The 18,871-nt window shown below is 42.2% G+C and overlaps 3 long non-coding RNA genes across 6 annotated transcripts; 2 read left to right on the top strand and 1 right to left on the bottom strand.

The window, feature by feature from the left end:
* Nucleotides 1-3,467: 3,467 nt before the first annotated feature.
* On the top strand, nucleotides 3,468-12,370 carry LOC102549552 (uncharacterized). The gene is made up of 3 exons (XR_015634328.1): nucleotides 3,468-3,545; nucleotides 11,074-11,210; nucleotides 12,084-12,370. It is a non-coding gene; the product is annotated as an uncharacterized LOC102549552 (long non-coding RNA).
* LOC120095956 (uncharacterized) lies at nucleotides 9,368-15,470 on the bottom strand. Of its 3 annotated transcripts, XR_015634329.1 has the most exons (4): nucleotides 13,582-13,758; nucleotides 12,663-12,782; nucleotides 11,878-12,180; nucleotides 9,368-10,113 (listed from the first exon to the last, which is right to left on the bottom strand). It is a non-coding gene; the product is annotated as an uncharacterized LOC120095956 (long non-coding RNA). The 3 variants fall into 3 exon arrangements; XR_015634331.1 differs by lacking the exons at nucleotides 12,663-12,782; nucleotides 13,582-13,758 and adding an exon at nucleotides 14,776-15,470; XR_015634330.1 differs by lacking the exons at nucleotides 9,368-10,113; nucleotides 13,582-13,758 and adding an exon at nucleotides 14,776-14,886 and having other exon boundaries at nucleotides 12,016-12,180.
* LOC148002310 (uncharacterized) lies at nucleotides 15,380-17,833 on the top strand. 2 transcript variants are annotated; one of them, XR_015634326.1, is made up of 2 exons: nucleotides 15,380-15,560; nucleotides 16,144-17,833. It is a non-coding gene; the product is annotated as an uncharacterized LOC148002310 (long non-coding RNA). The 2 variants fall into 2 exon arrangements; XR_015634327.1 differs by having other exon boundaries at nucleotides 15,522-15,706.
* The last annotated feature ends 1,038 nt before the right edge of the window (nucleotides 17,834-18,871 follow it).

Raw genomic sequence — 18,871 nt, 5'->3', positions numbered from 1 at the left:
AACAGCAGATTCTAGTCAGGTATCTCCAGATGCATAATTTATGCTGATTCTCAATAACAGAGAAGTAGCTTATGGGCATTCAAAGGCTATTAGTGTCCCCACTGTCACTGAATAGGAGACAGAATATTTTCTGAGTAGTAACTCATGTAATTGCATTGCATACGTGTTTTCTGAATAGCTACCATGTGCTAGTAAGGGCAAAACTCTGGAAGAGAACTCAAAGCAAATCAATATCAGATAAATAAAACAAGAAAATTGGTCTATGAAATAAAACTTGGTCTATGAAGTTATCAGTGGCAGGTAGATTTAAATCACCAAGGACACACTTGGTTCTAATGTGGACCATGCGCTCACGAGGAAAGACCCTCTGCTTGATACGGGAGCTCTGGCTGCAAAGAGAGAGATGGTGTTGGAAATTCCCACGGTATTTCTAAGTTCCACACTGAACTGATTTTCAAACATCCCATACTTTTGAATTTGTATCTAAAATCTAAAGATGCTGTGCTTTTTAGCCGTGGTGAGGAGATGCTAAAATTGCACTCAGACTCCTTGGCATTAGGCAGTCTTGGGAGGCTTAAAAGCTGACCTCAGAGAGGTCGGAGGAAATACATGCATGCATCGTTGGAACTGTATCCTGTTAGTTTCAGAGAAGAATGGAGACAAAAGTCCAAATGACCACTCAAGCATTTTGAAAAAGTTGCTCTCAAGACGTGGTTCTCAACCTGTGGGTCATAACCCCTTTGTATATCAGATCGCCTGCATTTTATTTATTTACATTATGATTCATAGCAATAGCACAATTACAGTTATAAAGCAGCAACAAAATAATTTTATGTTTGGGGTCACCGCAGCATGAGAAACTCTACTGAAGGACCACAGCATTAGGAAAATGGAGAACCACTGCTCTAAAGAAAGAGCACAGAGGAGATAAAAGGCAGAGAGTGATTCTGAAGACTGTAGTTCCCGCTCAGGTATTCTTGAATTTATCAGATTTCACTTGGATAGAAGCAAGACTCCGATTTGGGGAGTTGAAGATAAGACATAATCTTTTTTGATTCCCGGTGTCTTCTCTCAGATAAGGCATATCATAGAAAAGGTACTAGGAGGGAATCCGAGAGGCAGAGACCCAGACAAAAACTGAGGATCACGACGGCACTTGGAGAAAAGGCTTAGCAGGGCTAAGCACCCTGCAGTTATGCATAGGCCATTAACTCTGGCTTCTGAGATGACCATGATTAGTTTCCAGGCTGAAAATCTTGTAGATGCTGAACCTACCCAGGACCAGTATTTAATCATGGTGCCTCTTCTTCATGAGAGTGACTTGGGGGAGATGATGTCTCTCTCAGTTCTAGCAGACGGATAATGGTTTCAATACTCACACACATGTATATATACATTCCCTTCTGATCTACCTGGACCTGTTTGGTATGGTTTCTCTTAAACTCCAGCTTCAGAGGCTGTCAAAAATGCTTGGCATGTCTATCGACCTGAGGCATGGGCTTTGATCTCTTCACCCGCTTTGCTACCTGAATCATGATGATCAGAGCTGTTCCTTCTGCTCCTCCAACAGGGCGACAGGTGAGGCACTAGCTCAGTAAAGTCTTGTTTCTATGTCTTCTCTCTAATGTTGCTAAAACTACACAAGCTGGCCTGAGGCACAATGGGCTTTCTGGAGATAAACAAGATTTCAGATTGTTTTGACAGAGGAATTTCATCAAGCAGTTTTGATTTAGCTTTGGTGGCAATGAACACCGAAAGGTTGAGGCCCACACATCTGTAGAATGTTTGGACCTCTTATTCACTGTTAAAAACCTCTTTGGGGAGTTGGAATTTTGTGCTATAGTAAAATGAATAAGCAAGCTTTAAGCTTATTCATGGCCAGGATATAATACGTATGGTCCTGATTGTGGCTGTTTGTTGGTTGATTGACCGCTGGGAAAGATGTCAAAAGGACTGTCTGTTTTCTCTTGTGTTTTATTAGTCCTGAGTTCTTGTCATCACATGCGTCCATACCAACCTTGTCTTCATCAAGGATGACAGAGGGGAGGGTGCTTTGATTGTCTTTACTAAAAATGTTTAGAAAATGGACATTGTTGGGTCCGAAGTACTTTGTTAGAAAATTATAGTCAAGATTAAATTACTACAGACATCAATGTTTTAATCAATTACTTGATCCATGGACCAATCTATTTGTCTATCCATCCATCAACTTACCAACTATGCATCCATTCATCCACTCATGTTTGTATGTATCCACCCATATGCAAATGTCTTGAAACATCTACCTATCCATGTGTGCAAGCATCCATTAATCTTCCCGGTATCCATGTGTGCAAGCATCCATCCAACATCCCTGTATCCATGTGTGCAAGCATCCATCCATCATCCCTGCATGCATGTGTGCATGCATCCCTTTATTCATGCCACTCTTTGCTGAATTTTGTGTGTTAATTCCCTCCTTAGCATTCTCTTAAAGACAAATAGTACAAAGGTCTTGAGTCTTTTTTCCCTAGGGAAATGAGTAAAGGCAGCACCCAAACAAATGATATAGTTTTGCCCTGTAATCATTATAAAAAGTATGGGTATGAAGAGGGGGAAAAGGTGGAAAAGAAGGCTTCTTATAATGAATGATAGCTTATTCAGTGAAGATGGCTACAAAGCCAGGAGAATCCTCTCTGAATGATGAGAAAAACCAAGACCCAGATAAAGAAAGTCAGCATGTCTTCACTGGTGATTTATTGTAGTGGTTTGAATGAGCACTGTCTCCCACGGGCTCGTGTGTTTGAGCACTTAGTCTCCAGCAGGTTGTGCTGTTTGGGGAGGCTATGAAGCCTCCAGGAGATGGAGTCTTGGTGGAAGTACATAACTTGGAATAAGCTTTGATGGTTTATAATATGAACCTTCTTCTAGTTCAATTTCTCTGTTTCCTGTATGTGTAGAAAAGGCTGACCTCTCAGCTTCTTGCTCCAGGCACCTGATTCTATGCTTTCCTCGGGATCATGGACTCTCTTTCTGGAACCGTAATAAATAAAAGCAAACTCTTCTCGCTAGGAGTTGCTTTTCCTTGTGGTGTTTGATCACAGCAACGCAAGGGTAACGAACGTGGAGTCCTTGCAGGTTGTGCAAATATCACCTTCCCCATTTAATGTGAGGTGAACACCAGTGGGAGAAAATGTGGCTGTGGCAAATGGAGGAAGAGGAGGAAGGCGAATGTGGTGAGATAGGCAGTGTCGAGCCCACCTCGTCCAGTAAGGAAGACGCAACACCGTCGGATCCTTGTCAACAGCCTTTATTGCAGGACACCTTCATTGCTGATACGGGGGACCCAAGCAGCAAGAGCACTCGCCTTATATAGACAGCAGGCTGAGGCTATGCTAATTGTCAGGGATTGGCGGAGCATGAATCAACTCATTAGCATGGTACTACTCCCTCATTAGCATATTACCGGCCAACTGATGCCAGGTGCAAAGCCTGCCCATGCGCAGTACCGTTGTTCACCACAGGAGGGTGCCCTACAAGGCAGGGAACAGATCTTAGAGCTTCTGGTAGGTTGTGGTCATGAACCTACACATCAACAAAAGGATCTTTTTTTGGAAAAGTCTAGTAAAGGGCAGCATCTCTGTCATCCTATTCTTCAAGACCTCATGGCCAAGTGAGATGGGACTATGTACAAAGTTCAGTGCCTATGTGATTTTTAAACCCTAGGTCAGGACCTGGATGGTGGCGGCAGGGCTCGATCTCTAGGTGAGGGCTCATACCAATGCAGAAAAGACACTTGTTCTTATGACAAAGGGAGATGTTTCTAATACCATTGGCTTTGCCTTAGACGAGAACACAGCACAGATGGGTCTCTGCCATCTTGGCTGTGACTCCAGTGGCCTTGAACCCTGGATATTCCCATTTGTGAAGAAGGTATCTGCTTAGATACTTAGCTCCTGGATCGTGGAGGTGGGGGGGGGGGGTAAAAGGACAGAGCTTCTCCTTAAGACTCTGAGCTTGGCATTTCAGAGTCAGTACCAAGAAATGCTCATGCTTTACCCACCGGAACAGCTATAGCCATGGAGAACTGTGGGATAACCCCAGGAAAATACAGAATATGGATGCAGCATATGGAATGCATATGGAAAATGCAGACTATGGAGGGTCATTTGATGGTAGCAATGAAACTGCACAGGGAGAGATAGTGTGTGCCACAGTATTTCTGTCTTGGTCTACATGACTCTGTGGTAGCCGTTATATGAACCTCAGTGTCTTGATATGGTAAATGACAATGCTGTGGTCCCTTCCCTCTCCAGGGTCACTGTTGCACACATAGACTTAACGGTGGTTTGAAAGGTGTGTCTTGTGGAAGTGAGGCAGATTCCTTTTTCCTTATAGGGGCTTGAACACAGGGCCTCATGCATGCTATTCAAGGACTTTGTCATTGAAGCATCAAGCCCCAAATGCAGGAGTGTTCTTAGTTTCATATTTTAATCAATCAATCAATTAATTAATTATATGTATATGGGTGGTTTGCCTGCATGCATGTTTATGAACCACATGTGTTTCTGTTGTCCACGGAGGCCAGAGGGCATAAGATGCCTGTAACTGGAGTGTCTAATGGTTGCGAGCCACCACATGGATGCTAGAGCGGAACCTACATTCTTTGTAAGAACAGCCAGTTCTCTTACTGCCAAGCCATCCCAAAGGCAGGATTCTTATGAGAGGTGGAAGACGAGTGACAGCAGGGATAGGTGAGGAAATGGGCCATGACCTTGGTGCTTGCAGACATGGCATCTGAAACCACAGTGTGTCCAGAGATGTGCTCCTGCTTCTACACTTGATCTTAGCCAAAAGGCCGAGAAGCGATGTGCTCCTGCTTCTAAATGAAACTGAGCAGCTTCTAACCTTCATACTCTCTGGCTCTCTGGTCTTGGACAAGAAAAGTGCAGCTCCAGTTTCAGCAACTTTATCCATGAATGTGGGTGTGAGATTAGGCCTAGAGGCTATAGAGGAGATGTTACAGATGCAAGCTTAGGGGTCAGACACATGTCGGAGGGGTGGGGCATGGGAACCCTCTTACAGTCAATTAGCTTGCACTCTCTGTCAATCATATGGGTTGGGTAACTTAAGGCCCTGGCTTCCTGTGTGTCCATGTTCCCACACTCCATTACCAGAGCTTTGTGGTGGTGGACAATTGCCATGAGGGCTTGGGAATCAGTCAGGGCATGATTAGGGATAGACTTAATTATGCTTCAGGGAGATTCCTGTTTTATTTGTCTGTTTAATTTTCAAATTTAAAGTTTAAAATTTTTATTCTATTGTGATTAAAACGGTTAAAATGTAATATGTTTTCTTAAATCACTTTCAAGAGGGCCATACAGTATTGTTGGCTGTTAAGTACCATTTTGTATCTCACATCCCTAGGGCTTCTTCTTATGCTTAACTGGACTATTGTTCCTTGGCCAGGAACATTCCTCCTTCCTCCTCCTTGACTGTTAAGGAGAATTCCAAACCCTGTTTTGACAAGTTCATGTAGTTAACACAAATGGAATCATGACTAACTTCATACATAACAGCCTTAAAGTATACCCATGTTATTGTGTATGGTGAATTTTCTGTTTTTTTGGTTTTTGTTTTCTTTTCAAGGCTGGGAATTATTCCATGTATAGGAGCTAGAGAGATTAAGAGGTTAAGAATGGGGGATAGAGAGATGACTCAGCTGCTTATGACCCTTGGCTGTTCTGGCAGAAGACCTGGGCTTACTTTTTAGAAACTACATGGTGACTGTCTTAGTCATTTTTCTATTGCTGTGATGAGGCACTATGACCAAGGAAACTTACAAAAGGAAGCATTCGATTGGGGTCTTGCTTTGAGTTTCAGAGGGTAAGTCCATGCCCATCACGGTAGGAAGCATGGCGGCAGACAGGCAATTGTGATGCTGAAGAAATGCTGGAGAAAAAGCTGAGAACTTACGTCCAAAACACAAATTGGAGGCAGAAAGAGACTGGCCTGGTATGAGCTTTTGAAACCTCCAAGTTCAAACCCAGTGATACACTTCCTCCAAGGCCACACTTGTTAATCCTTCCACCAAATAGGGACCAACATATTCCAACATGTGAGCCTATGGGGTCTATTCTCATTCAAATCACCACAATAGCTCACAACATTAGTAAATCCAGTTCCAGGGGATCCACTGTTATCTTCTGACCTCTTTGAGCAAGAGGCATGTATGTATCTGGTGCATATACATATGTACGGCAAAAAGACTCATAAACATACAATAAAACAAATAAATGTAAAAATATTTTAAAGGGGTTAACAGTGTGCTATGCTCATGAGGACCACACAATTTAATTCCCAGCATTCACATCCACTGGTTTACAACTAGTTACTCCAGTTACAAGGTATCCCACATCTCTGGCCTTTGTAGATATCTGTACACATGTTCAAATATTCATACACAGACACACAAACATATATCTAATTAAAAACAAAATAGTTCTAAATCCATATTCTATTACATGGACATATCATGTTGTCTTCATCAACTCACCCACTAGTGACATTTAGGTTGTCCTAACTTTGCTGTGGTGAATAGCCGTGACTATAGGAGTCTTGCTGTCTCTTTGAGGTCCTAATTTCAGTTGTTTTGGATAAATTCCCAGAAGGGAAGTTCCTGAATCATATCCTAGTTACATTTTTAATTTCTTTGAGTCATTTCCATACTATTTATCACAGTGACCGAATTATTTCGTTTCTTATATTCCCAGCATGTGCGAAGAACTTGGTCTCTCCATCTCTTCAGAAAACATTATTGTTCACTTGATAATTTATTCCTAAATGTATAAGTGTGTGTGCATATCATAAGTCTAATGGTCACAGGTGACATTCTCTGTGAATTTGATGTGCATTTTCCAAATATCTGACTACACTGAACATTTTTCCATATACCTTTTAGCTATTACTATGTCATCTTTGAAAACACATAAATTCATATATTTGGTTTTTTGCCAATTATTGAAAATAAATGATTACTTTTGAGTATTGCAATTAACTGGATACATATCTTCAAACTCAAGGATGTCATTAGCATCTGACACCCACAGTTTCCATACAGAAGAATTAATTTATACCCCACAGTTGTTATTGCTGGATTGGATTCTATGATTCTGTATCTTTCCTCCAGAGCATTCATCTCAGGAAGCTGGATAATCAGGTTTAACCTTTAATTAAGCAGCTGTCATTTCCTAGCTGGCTCAGTGGCAATGTGATGTTATATTAAATTTTAATTCATCCTATGTTGGGTAAGGAGGGGTCTTTGCCCTCTTTACAGACAACAAACAAACAACATTAGCAGGCAATGGCTGTGATTAAGCAGAGATTCTCTTAAGTGCAGAAGAGATTGATGTACAAGAGGGAGAGGGGTTGGGTTAAACATAAAATCATTACTCAACGTTGCATGCCTATTTTTAACAATTTCAGAATCTGGCTGCATTGTAAGAAGTTTAGAAGAAGAGAAAAAGATTGTCAGACATTGTGATGCTTTGAATATGCTTGGCCCAGGGAGTGGCACTGTTAGGAGGTGTGGCCCTGTTGGAGTAGGTGTGTCACTGTGGGTATGGGCTTAATACCCTTGTCCTAGCTTCCTGGAAGCCAATCTTCCTCTAGCAGCCTTCAGATGAAGATGTAGAATTCTCAGCTCTGCCTGAACCATGCCTGTCTAGATGCTGCCATGCTCCCACCTTGATGATAATGTGGTCTGGACCCATGAACCTGTAAGCCAGCCCCAATTAACTGTTATCCTTTATAAGACTTGTCTTAGTCATAATGTCTGTTCACAGCAGTAAAACACTAAGGTACTTTCAGTTTTTTAAAAATTTATTTTATGTTTCCTTTATTTCCTCCTTGTCTAGAGAATTAAATCACTTATAAGTCAAGATGCATGAAATTATAGCAAAGCTCACCAAAGCTGCTTTGTACTTCCCTTTCTTCTCTTCGACTTCATCTTCCTTCCCCCTCTCCCTCCTCCCCTCTCCTCTCCACTTCCTCTCTCCTCCTCCCCTTTTGTCTCTTCTCCCCCTACTGTTCCTCCTTCACTATTTCCTCATCGTCTCTCCCTCCTCCCATCTCCCTTCTCCCTCCTCTTTCCTCCTCTTTCCTCTCCTCTCCTCTTCCTCCTCCACTCCCTCTTCTTACTCTCCTATCCCCCTCCTTGTTTCCTCCTCCCTTCTCTCTCCTCCTCTCTTCCTTCCCTTTCTTCCCTTTCTCCACTCCATCTCCATCTACTCTCCTTGCTGTTTCTTCTTTGCTTTCTTATCTCCTCCCTCTTTCTCTTCCTCCCTCTTCCTCTCTCTTTTTCCCTCTTCCTTTTCTCCTGCTTTGCTCTCCCATTACCACTCCTTTCCAGTATGTTTTCCTGCTTCATGTAAAACAGTTTCCTCGTCCATGTTATGAAGGAATTTCCTCCAAAAGAAAACTTTCCATCTTGGGGAATCTCATCAAGGTACAGGATGCTCTAAAATCATTCCATCCTGCAAGACCTTGTGAAGCTGGGGAAGTGAATAACTCCGAAGCTCCAGGAGCTATTGGGGTGGACGGTCCACCCCAATACATGGGAGCAGTTAGGCCATGTGGGTTTTACCTTATAAATTGATAAGTTAAACAGACATCCCACTAAAGTGAGAATCTGTTAAGGATGTCACCAGACACCTCATGTTTCATAGGGTTAAGCCTTAGTCATGGGTTCTCCCTGTTGCTTGACAATGACTAGCAAAGAGAAACATACTATTTTCTACTTCAGTTCCTGGTACATACCACAGTGCTTTTGCCTGGGGCTTAGTAGTCAGTCGTGTATCTTATAAATGATAGAAAACTCAACTCATAGTAATTTAAAGATTTCTAATACATCTGACATTCCAAAGTCAACCAGGAAGGCTAAGCTCACTGAAGGCTCTGGTCATTGTTTGCAAAAAATTTGACTCTCTTCACTGCCCCAGCCCTGGCTCCCTCAACGTGAAGCACCCTCTCAAGAAAGCATTCACCACCAAAGCCTCTTGGCGTCATCAAGTCTGTCTCCTCAATGTTTAGAACTCCCCTTGAGAAGATCCTTCTAGATGTACTTATCCAAGAAAATTCTTACCCAAGTTCTGGGAATCAACATGGGTAATAAATGAATGACCACATGGTCATAACTGAATGGGTCACTAGAGTCACTAGGAGGAAACGGTCATGACTTGTGACTCATCAGAGTTGAGTTGTGAACTCAAGATATACCCGACAGGACAACCCAGATCAGTCCTGCTAAGAATATGTGCATAATGGTTGAAGAGTGGAAGTCACAATCTTGCTGTGATGGATTTTGCATAGCTCGGAGGGATTGATTTATATGGTTTATTAGGAATTTATTGTGGCATCTTCAGAGAAGCTTGCACAGGCTACTACTTCTCCACCTATAGCTTTGCCCAGCACAGGCCACATTCCCCTCTTTCCATCTTCCTAGTGCTTCCTGTCCACCATAATATCTGCATATTGAGGGGATTGGAATGTTGATGAGCATCAACCTGTCTTGTATTTCGTGTGTGTGTGTGTGTGTGTGTGTGTGTGTGTGTGTGTGTGTGTGTGTGCGTGTGTGTGCTGATGCATGATGATGATACGTGGAGGCCAGAAGGTGTCATTGTTTAGGAGTCTGGTTTTATGACAAGGTCTCTTATTGGAACCTGAGTTTTCCAATTAGGCCAGGCTACTAAGCCACAGGGGTCCATTTGTCTCAATTTCCTAAACACTGAGGCTATATATCTATACCACCATTTAGGTTTTTTCTTTTTTATGTGTGTGCTGCATCTTCGCGCTTGTGCAACATGGTCTTTACTAAGTAAGATATTTCTGCAGTCATTTGTATTTCTTTTGGGTTTGTTTACTGACTGGCCAAAAGGGAGCCTTGAAAAGAGCCTACAGTCAGAACAATGGCAGAAGGAAGGAAAGATTGGTAGGATTGTCACGTGTGCACAGGTGTCAGCAACTCTCCCTCCACGTTTGATTGCAGCTGTTGTCAGAAGCCGATTTGAAAATTGCTATTTACAGTTGACAAGGAGCTATTCAATGTGAGTTCAGAATCAACGCAAAACAGATCATCTGTAAAATTAGAGAATGATAGTATTTACTTCATCAAGGTACTTGTACGATTACAAGAACCTAAAAATAGCCAGCACTGAATGACATAAACCCACAATGTCTTAAGCATGGCAAGCAAGTAATTAAAAAGAGATCGTTTGAATAGGTTCTGAGCACGTGGCATTTTCTGTGTTCTAGGTAATATGAATAGCTAAGGGGTGTTGACTTCATAGTCCATTTTTGTAGTCTTAGAATGAGAGAACTGACATTTAGGAAATCTAAGGTGGGACACTGGTCATTACTTGGCTGGAGTTAGGGATCAAATTATAAAGCACTAGACATATTTCCCATTTGATAGGACCTGCTAAAAACACATGCTTGGTGGTGGATCATTTTGTTGTTCCTTTTATTAAGTTGATAGACGCTGTCTTAGGGTTTCCATTGCTGTGAACAGGTATGACCAAGGCAACTTTTATGAAGGACAACAATTAATTGGAGCTGGCTTATGGGTTCAGATGTTCAGTCCATTATCATCAAGATGGGAAGCATGGCAACATCCAGGCAGGCATGGTGCTGGACAAGGAGCTGAAGTTCTGCATCTTGATCAGAAGACAGCCAGAAAAGGACCAATGTCCTCCAGGCAGCTAGGAGGAAGGTCTCAAAGCCTACCCCTACAGTGACACCTTTCCTCCAGCAAGGCCACACCTACTCCAACAAGGCTGGATCTCCTAAAAGTGGCCCAAGCACAATCAAATCACCACACAAGCTTTGGAGTCATCTGGGAAGACAAAGACTCTGTTGAGGAATTGCCTTAATCCGATCAACCTGTTGGTCTTGTTTTCCCATTCGTAAGTCTGCTTTGAAAACCTGTCTGCTGAAGGGTTCAGCCCAAGAATATCATATACAGGACTCCATGACTAAGAGCAGAGTTTTTCCTGGGATCGGAAGGACATTGTAAGCTGTGATGTGATTTCCCTCTAGATGAGTGGACTCCTGATCCTATCTCTTGAGTAGAAGTCACTCTACAAAGCATCGGAACTGTGACAGTTAAATTGTCAACTTCACATGCCCTAAAATCACCTGGGAAGAAAGGCTCAATGAAGAATTACCTAGATCAGGTTGGTCTGTGGGCATGCCTGTAAGGTGTTGGATTAATTGCTCTAATTAATATGGGAAAACAAAGCCCACTCTAGGCATCACCAAACCCCTGGCTCAAGCTTGTACTGAATAAGATTTAGAGGTAGCTAGCTGACCATGCATTTTTCTCTACCTGCTCTTGACTGTGGATAAGATATGATTAGCTGTTTCCAGTTCCTGTCTTGACTTGATCACAGCTATGAACCATAACCTGTGAAGTAAAATGAACTTTGTCCCCTACTAACCTGGGTTTTGTCAGGGTATCTTTACCACAACTAAATGAATGAAACTAGATCACTGATAAGAGAGATTTTTAGTAGCATGTTCATACTACAGCCATTTTGGCCTTTTCTCTGACTCACTTATTTTCTTTAAACAAACTAATTCTTAAAGATAAAATTTAGCTTAATCCTAATATATATACATATATGTGTATATATATTCTTATTTTTCTTAATTTTTATGTATTTTTATTAATATATATTAAGAAACAAATGAGTCAGAGTCAATCATGGTGGTGCACACTGGTCATCAAGGTTCTTGGGATACTAAGTGAGGAGGATGTGAGTTCAAACCCAACCTGGGCTAAGTGGTAAGACCAAAGAGAACACCACAAATAAATATTGATATAAAAGGGTACCCACCTACCATAGAACAGAGACTCGAAATGTATTACCCAAATGGCAGGAGACCATTCTTTCTGTTTCTTCACTCCAGTCTTCAAAGCATATGTCTAAATACACTAATGCCAAGTTCACGATTCTCTCAAGTCCTTTCTAGCGGTCTATTATGAACCATAATATTCTGTGTTTATTTCTGTATTTTATACACGCTGCTCCATTTTTTCTTTGTAGAAAAGTCTTCATACATTAGTACTTGGAAAACAGTGATGTCTTCAGAAGTTCCCTTCTCTTTTAACTTGTCAGAAGTTCCCGTGGGCTATTCATTCATCTTAGAAAAAGAAAAAAGAAAAATTGTATGCTGAATTGCACAACTCCTCAGAGTTCGCTTACTTCTGTACAAAGGTTGGATTTAAGTTTGTCCGAATCCTAAGGACTTCAGTGAAGTCAGGGAACCCTTGAAGTTTTCTCCTCTCGCATAAAAGAAATAAAAAGAGTTAATTTCTCCTTTTAGTTTAAAATTAATGTTTTTGACTTATAAAGGAGACTGCTGCTCCTCAAGCTATAGATTTAGAACCAAAAGTATTTTATAATAAATAGTGACTAAAACGTTTATTTGAAAAATCCACAATAGAGGTTGGCATGCTCTGGATTAGGGAGACTTCCTATTTCCATCAGATATTTAATAGGTACCTGGAGTGTACTGGCTATTCCTGGTGGTCAACTTGTCTATATCTGGAATGAACTAAAACCCAGAATTAGAAGGCTCACCTGTGATGCAGATCTTGAGGCTAGGAGGTACAAGTTTCTGACCTGGATCTTGTCATGGAGATCTTGAGGCATGGCGGCTACGAATCCCAGGAGACCGCTGAGTTCAAGGTCATCTGGGACAAAGCAAGTCCCAGATCCAGGTGTGGTGGTACACACTTTAATCTGGGCCAAGGACATTGGAAGAAGGAAGATTCACTCTTCTTCACCTGCTTGCCTTGTGGGAGTGAGCAACTACTAGACCCTTGGACTTCCATTCACAGCCGACCATTGTTGGGGAGTTGGACTACAGACTGTAAGTCATCATAACAAATTCCCTTACCATATAGAGACTACCCATAAGTTCTGTGGCTCTAGAGAACCCTGACTAATACATGGAGTCTCGAGGTGATCCAGGTACCATGCTAGCCTGGAACTTTTGAGAAGATGCTGATGACCAACCGTAGTTCAGAATAGTTCTCGATCAAATCAGTCTGCAGGGAGGATGGATGCATCCAGATATAAAAGCATGGCTATCTCTAAAGAGTCTTCTTACCATCATTCCTAGAGTCATTCTTTTAGAGAAGAGACAAGAATTGTGGCCTCTTGAAGGAAGCCCATGGGTCCCCATCATTCCCTGAGGGACTACTGACAGTTAATTTCTGAAGGAACTACTGTTGTTTTCTTTCCTAAGTGGTGTAGCTACTGATTTGTGTAATGCTTTAATAAATAACATCCTAGTTGTACTTGAGCAGTTAATACTAATTAAACACAGTAGGGCACACAAAAAGATAGAAAAGTAGGAAGGAGAGTTTGAGGGAGAGAAAAAGAGGTACAGCAGGAGAGTCAAAAGTGCAAAGAGGAACAGGGTGTTAAAAGTTTAAAATGTATTATATTCATGCATAAATACATAAAAAATAATTTTTAAAATATAATAATGGCCCCTTGGAGTGGCCTCTGCATGTCTGTGACATTGTAAACTTGCCTTGCTTGTCCACTAGGCCATCCGTCTTTCCTTCAGAGTGTGACATGGGTCCTTGTGAAGCAAAGGCTTCAGTCTCATATTAGAGAGGGGCATGTGAGTGTGTGCTGGATTATGTCTCTGTGGTGGTTTGAATATGAGTCACTCCCCTGAGCTCATATATTTGATCATTTTGTCCTGTTGGTGGCACTAAAGAATTAGAATGTGTAGCCTTGTTGAAGGGGCTGTGTTACTAGGAGTTGGCTTTGTTAAAGTGGAGTGTTGCTAGGGGTTGGCTTTAAGGTTTCTAAAGCCCACAGCACTCCTGATCATCTCTTTTTGCCTCCTGATTAGGGATGAAGATGTGATTCCCCCAGTTACTGCCCCAGTGCCATGCCTGCCTGCCTGCTATCATGCTCCCCACTATGATGGGCATGGACTCTACCCCTCTGAAACTATAAACCCCAAATACCCTTTCTTTTGTAATTACAGCAATAGGATAGCATCTAAGACACTCTCCTTGTTGGTCATGATGTCCTATTACAGCAAAAGGACAGCAACTAAGGCACTCCCCATGCTGTGTTCCTCTAGGCAGCCTTCTGTAATGGTAAATTTGCTGTGTCAACTTGATGAAACCATGTGGCATCAAGATGCTCCAGTAAGTGCTGCTTCTTGGTGTTTCTATGATGGTGTTTCCAGATGGTATGGTCACTTGAATCATATACTTTGTAATGGAGACCACATTCCCCAGAGTGGGTAGAGGTCCACAAATGTTTTCTGGTCTGTACAGAATGCAAAAGTCAAAAGAGACTGAATCACAGTCTTTGGTTGTATGGTTGAGCCATGAAAAACCCTCTGCCTTCCAACTTCAACTTACACTATTTAAGCTCTTCTTTTGTCTATTCTTTAAACTTGGACTGAAATTTATACTACCAGATTCTTGGGACCTTCACGTTTATAGATGGATCCATAACTATCATGGGAATTAATTTCTATTATCTTTTTTTTTTTTCTTTTCTTTTTTTCGGAGCTGGGGACCGAACCCAGGGCCTTGCGCTTGCTAGGCAAGAGCTCTACCACTGAGCTAAATCCCCAACCCCAATTTCTATTATCTTAAATTACATACATACATACATACACACACACACACACACACACACACACACACACACACACACACACACGGAAATGGAGGCACAAAGAGGGCATGCTACTTACTCAAAGACTTGCTGTCTACAGCTGTGCTGTGTCTCAAGTGTCAACACTCTCCATCAGGGATATCTGATGGGGCACTCATGATGATGGTGTAGGCCATAAGCCCTATACTTCTAAAATAGCAGCAAGTAGCTAGTTTAATGAGGCTACTCTCAAAACACTATTCTTTCTTCAACCCTATAAAGGAGAAGGCAGGCTATTGGTTGTTTCATGTCTCTGTAAGTTTCTCCAAGGGTATGTACAGGAAGAGAGGCCATGGCTGTGACCTCACAGTGTGGTCAGAAAGTGACATATAAGGATGGAGAGTTCTAAGCATTAGATGTGAGCCATTGCGAATTAGAAATTGTATTGTTTATCAGACATCATGAGGAGAGAATGTGTTCTCTCCCTCACTCAACTTAATAACGGAACTGCATTTGTGTTCACCCTGACGATGGTGTCTGGGAACTTATCTCTGTGGTAATTCACTCTCCTGGCTTTGGGGATGGCTGAGCCTGGCAGGCATTAGAGAGATGCCAAAGAACTCATGAAAGTCCATTCACATTTTAAAGCTATCCCAGTCTCTTTGAATCATCTCCTTTCCAGACTGGACTGTGATGGATACTGTAAGGCAGGTGCTTTGTGATGGATGTCCTGTCAGAGGAGAACAACTTACCAGGAAATAAAACCTGGTGTTCCGGGCTTGAAACAACCGGGAACTTACTAATCTGGCATCACAATAAAAAGGAATTTTGCTACCATGGAGTTCTGAAAAGGCTGGATTTGGAGAGTTGGGAGAGCTATCCAAGGTGAGGTTAGAGTCCACATACTCATGACTCTGAAGCATTCTAATGTTCCAAGATGGATGTGTGTTGGCTAGTCTTATGTCAACTTGATACACGAACTAGAGTTCTCTGAAAGGAGGGAGCCTCAATTGAGAGAATATCTCTGAAAGGTCTGTCCACAAGGCATTTTCTTAATTTGTGATTGATGAGGGAGGGCCCAGGCCATTCTGGGTGTTTCCTTCCTTTGGTTGGTGATCCTGGGTTCATGAGAAAGCAGGATGAACAAGCCATGGGAAGCAAGCATGTAAGCCCTTTGTGGCCTCTGCTTCTGGGATCTTTCCCTGTTATGGTTTTCTTCAATGATGAACAGTGTTGTGGACATGTAAGCTGAGTAAATCCTCCCCAACTTGGGTTTTATTTTTGTCACAGCAATAGAAACCCTAAGGTGGGTGGTATGGTCTTTAGGTACCAATGATAAAGCACACGTGTGCTTTAGGGGGGGAGCTAAGCATGTGCTTTTCACTTTCCTAATACTTGTGTGTAGGTAGCACTAGGGAGAGTGGCGTTTGATGGAGATCGACAAGATTCATGGGTCTGCATTTTTCAGACCAACAGAAATGATCGAGCAAGCTCAGACATATTCATTTGCACCTAGAAGCAGTGGTACCTTCTAGACAGCGTATTCTCAGAAGAAGAAAAAAAGAATGCTGGGTAGAACAGAGTGGAATAAAGTAGACGCTGAAGAAAGGCTGACAAAAAAATGAAACTCCTGCAGCATTTCACTCTGGCCAAGCAGAAGAGCATCAATTTCTTCCTTCAAAGAGCATTTACTAAGAATGTGCTGTTCGGGCGACAGATGCTGTGAGAGGAACTGAATCTAAGCACATAGATGAAAGTTTATTCCCCCACACGGTCCAGGCATTTCTCTGCGTCACCACCATATCTCTTTGGTGATCACTGTTGTTAAATAACTAATGATATTTAGGGCGCATCTTCCTGTGAAACCTGTCAATTACCTTTACAGTGGGCACAAAAGAGAAGAAGATTGAAGAAAATATAGGTCTCAGGTTCTCCCCAGAAATCTTCTAGATGTAATACAAGAAGGGGAGGGAGCATAAGTGTATCTTAGTAATTAGAATTGGATGAATTTGGCAGATGTGATGCAGCCTGGCCTCTGATGATATATTGGTGGAGACAACTTGAGCCTTGAGCCACATGGTCTTTCATATTTGGCTCAGGATGAGCTGTTTGCTTGTTTCCTTCACAGAGGCACTGTGTTCTGTCAATATTGCCGTATGCCAAAAGCTGTGCTTGACATTTCTCCCTCGGTGCCACATTCTCTGACCTTCTGAATCAATCTGTGGGTCAGACCCTAACATTATTCATATTTCACAGATCAAATCAATTACTGAGCTAAGTAATGTAAAATAGTTCTGGAGGTCAGAGGTCTGAAATTCATCACTGGATTCAAATTAAGCTCTCTGTAGCCCTGTTTTGTTTGCTTGTCTTCAGAGACTGTTTGGGACTGTCCTTACTTTTGTGATGTTATCATGACTACCCACATTTCTTAGCTCAGGGCTCATTCATCTCCCTACCTCCAGATTCAACAGAATCAAGTTGACTCTCAATCATGCTTGTTTCTCTTTCTCCCACGTCCATCCACTTAGAAGAATGTCATGATTGTGTGGAGCCCATCTGAAAAGGAACAATGTCTTCCCTTCTCAACTTCTCATGAGTAGCCTTAATTTGGTCTACATGAAAATGAACATATGCACAGAGAACATGCTCATGCTTTTTCAAAGAGTGGAGATTGGGATTCGAAACCTTTGCAGGCATGTGTGCGTGTGTGCGTGCGTGCGTGCGTGTGTGCCTGTTCCTCATATTGGATGGTGAATAGGCATGCAGGAGAAGTCACGATTAAAGTGGCAAAACTGTGTGCAAATACACAAGCCCCTAGGGGTTCTTACAGGCTGATCGCTGACAACCAGTGGGGGTGTTGCCAGTTGCATCCTGGACTCACAAAGCAGACATGCACTTTGCTAAGAACAGACTCTTGCGTCATCTAATGGATCAAAATGAAGGATGGATGATTTTTGAGTCAGGAGGGTGAAAGCACCTGAATGCCCTGTAAGTGCTACCTGCCTTTTACCTCTGCAAAAGCACTGCTTTATTGGAAATGATCATTTCCTAAAACAAAGCCGGAACAGTAGGAGCTTTGGGTTTTGTACAAAGCTACCCTGAAAGTCAGTCTAGCTCATCTCCTGCTGGTGAAATAAATGCTGGAGAGCCTCCCTTCAGAATGCCATTGTGTCATTTTCTCTCAATAAAAATGGTCAGGAGTGGGCATCCTGTATACACATGAAAAACAGCACCTCGTGAAGCTTCGTAAAAAGGTCTTGTTGATGGCCGAACACCCTTCACCCGTTGCTCCTACTTAGAAGTGATATGGAACAAATGCCTCTTCATGTCTTGTGATACTTTAGAACCACTCTTCTGGTTCAGCAAACTGACCTTTGCAGATGACAGCTGAACAATCTGTACAGTGCTTCCTAGGAACAAGGGAGGAACTCATATACTTAGATTCTTGTACGTTACAAATAACATTTTCATCTTCTGCCTTGTCTGCCTGTGGGATCCTGGATCAGTCCATACAATGCTTATTGATTAACTCTGTAAATGCTATGTCATAGTCTTTAACAGCCCTGTGAGTTTGCATAAGACATTGCCTCCTCTCCCATGAGGGCTCAACGGTTGGGTGACTGACTTAGTAGATATTCCAGAGTCACTGGTCATAGTTAGGGCTTAGTTAGGGCATAGTTCAGTGCAAGTGGGCCTTGGACTAAAGGCATACTCAGTGTTGATGCAGCATTCATGTACTAAGTGTGTGGCCCAATAAAATTCTTTATCCACCGTGTTCAAGATTGAGTCAGAGGATACATTTAGAAATCCAACTTTCTTGAGAGCTCTCAGGGGTCCTGGTTAGTTAACTCTGTTGATCCTCCTTTGGGGTTCTCATCCTCTTCAGGGCCTTCAATCATTCCCTCAACTCTTTCATAAGAGTCCCTCCACCCCCATCCAATGATTGGCTGTGGGTCTCTGCATCTGTTTCAGTCAGCTGCTGGGTGGATCCTCTCAGAGGACAGTTATGCTAAGCTCCTGTCTGCAAGCATAACAGAGTATCATTAACAGTGTCAGAGACTGGTGCTTACCCATGGGATGGGTTTCAAGTCAGGTTGGTTATTGATTGGCCAATCCTTTAGTCTGTAGTTCATCTTCGTCCCTGTACTTATTTAAGACAGGACAAGTTCTGGGTAGAACGTTTTATAGGTAAGTTT

Source organism: Rattus norvegicus, chromosome 12, assembly GCF_021556685.1.
Source record: "Rattus norvegicus strain SHRSP/BbbUtx chromosome 12, alternate assembly SHRSP_T2T, whole genome shotgun sequence".
Taxonomy (NCBI): Eukaryota; Metazoa; Chordata; class Mammalia; order Rodentia; family Muridae; genus Rattus; species Rattus norvegicus.
Note: the sequence above shows the minus strand (reverse complement) of the source record. Positions and strands in the feature narration are given on the sequence as shown.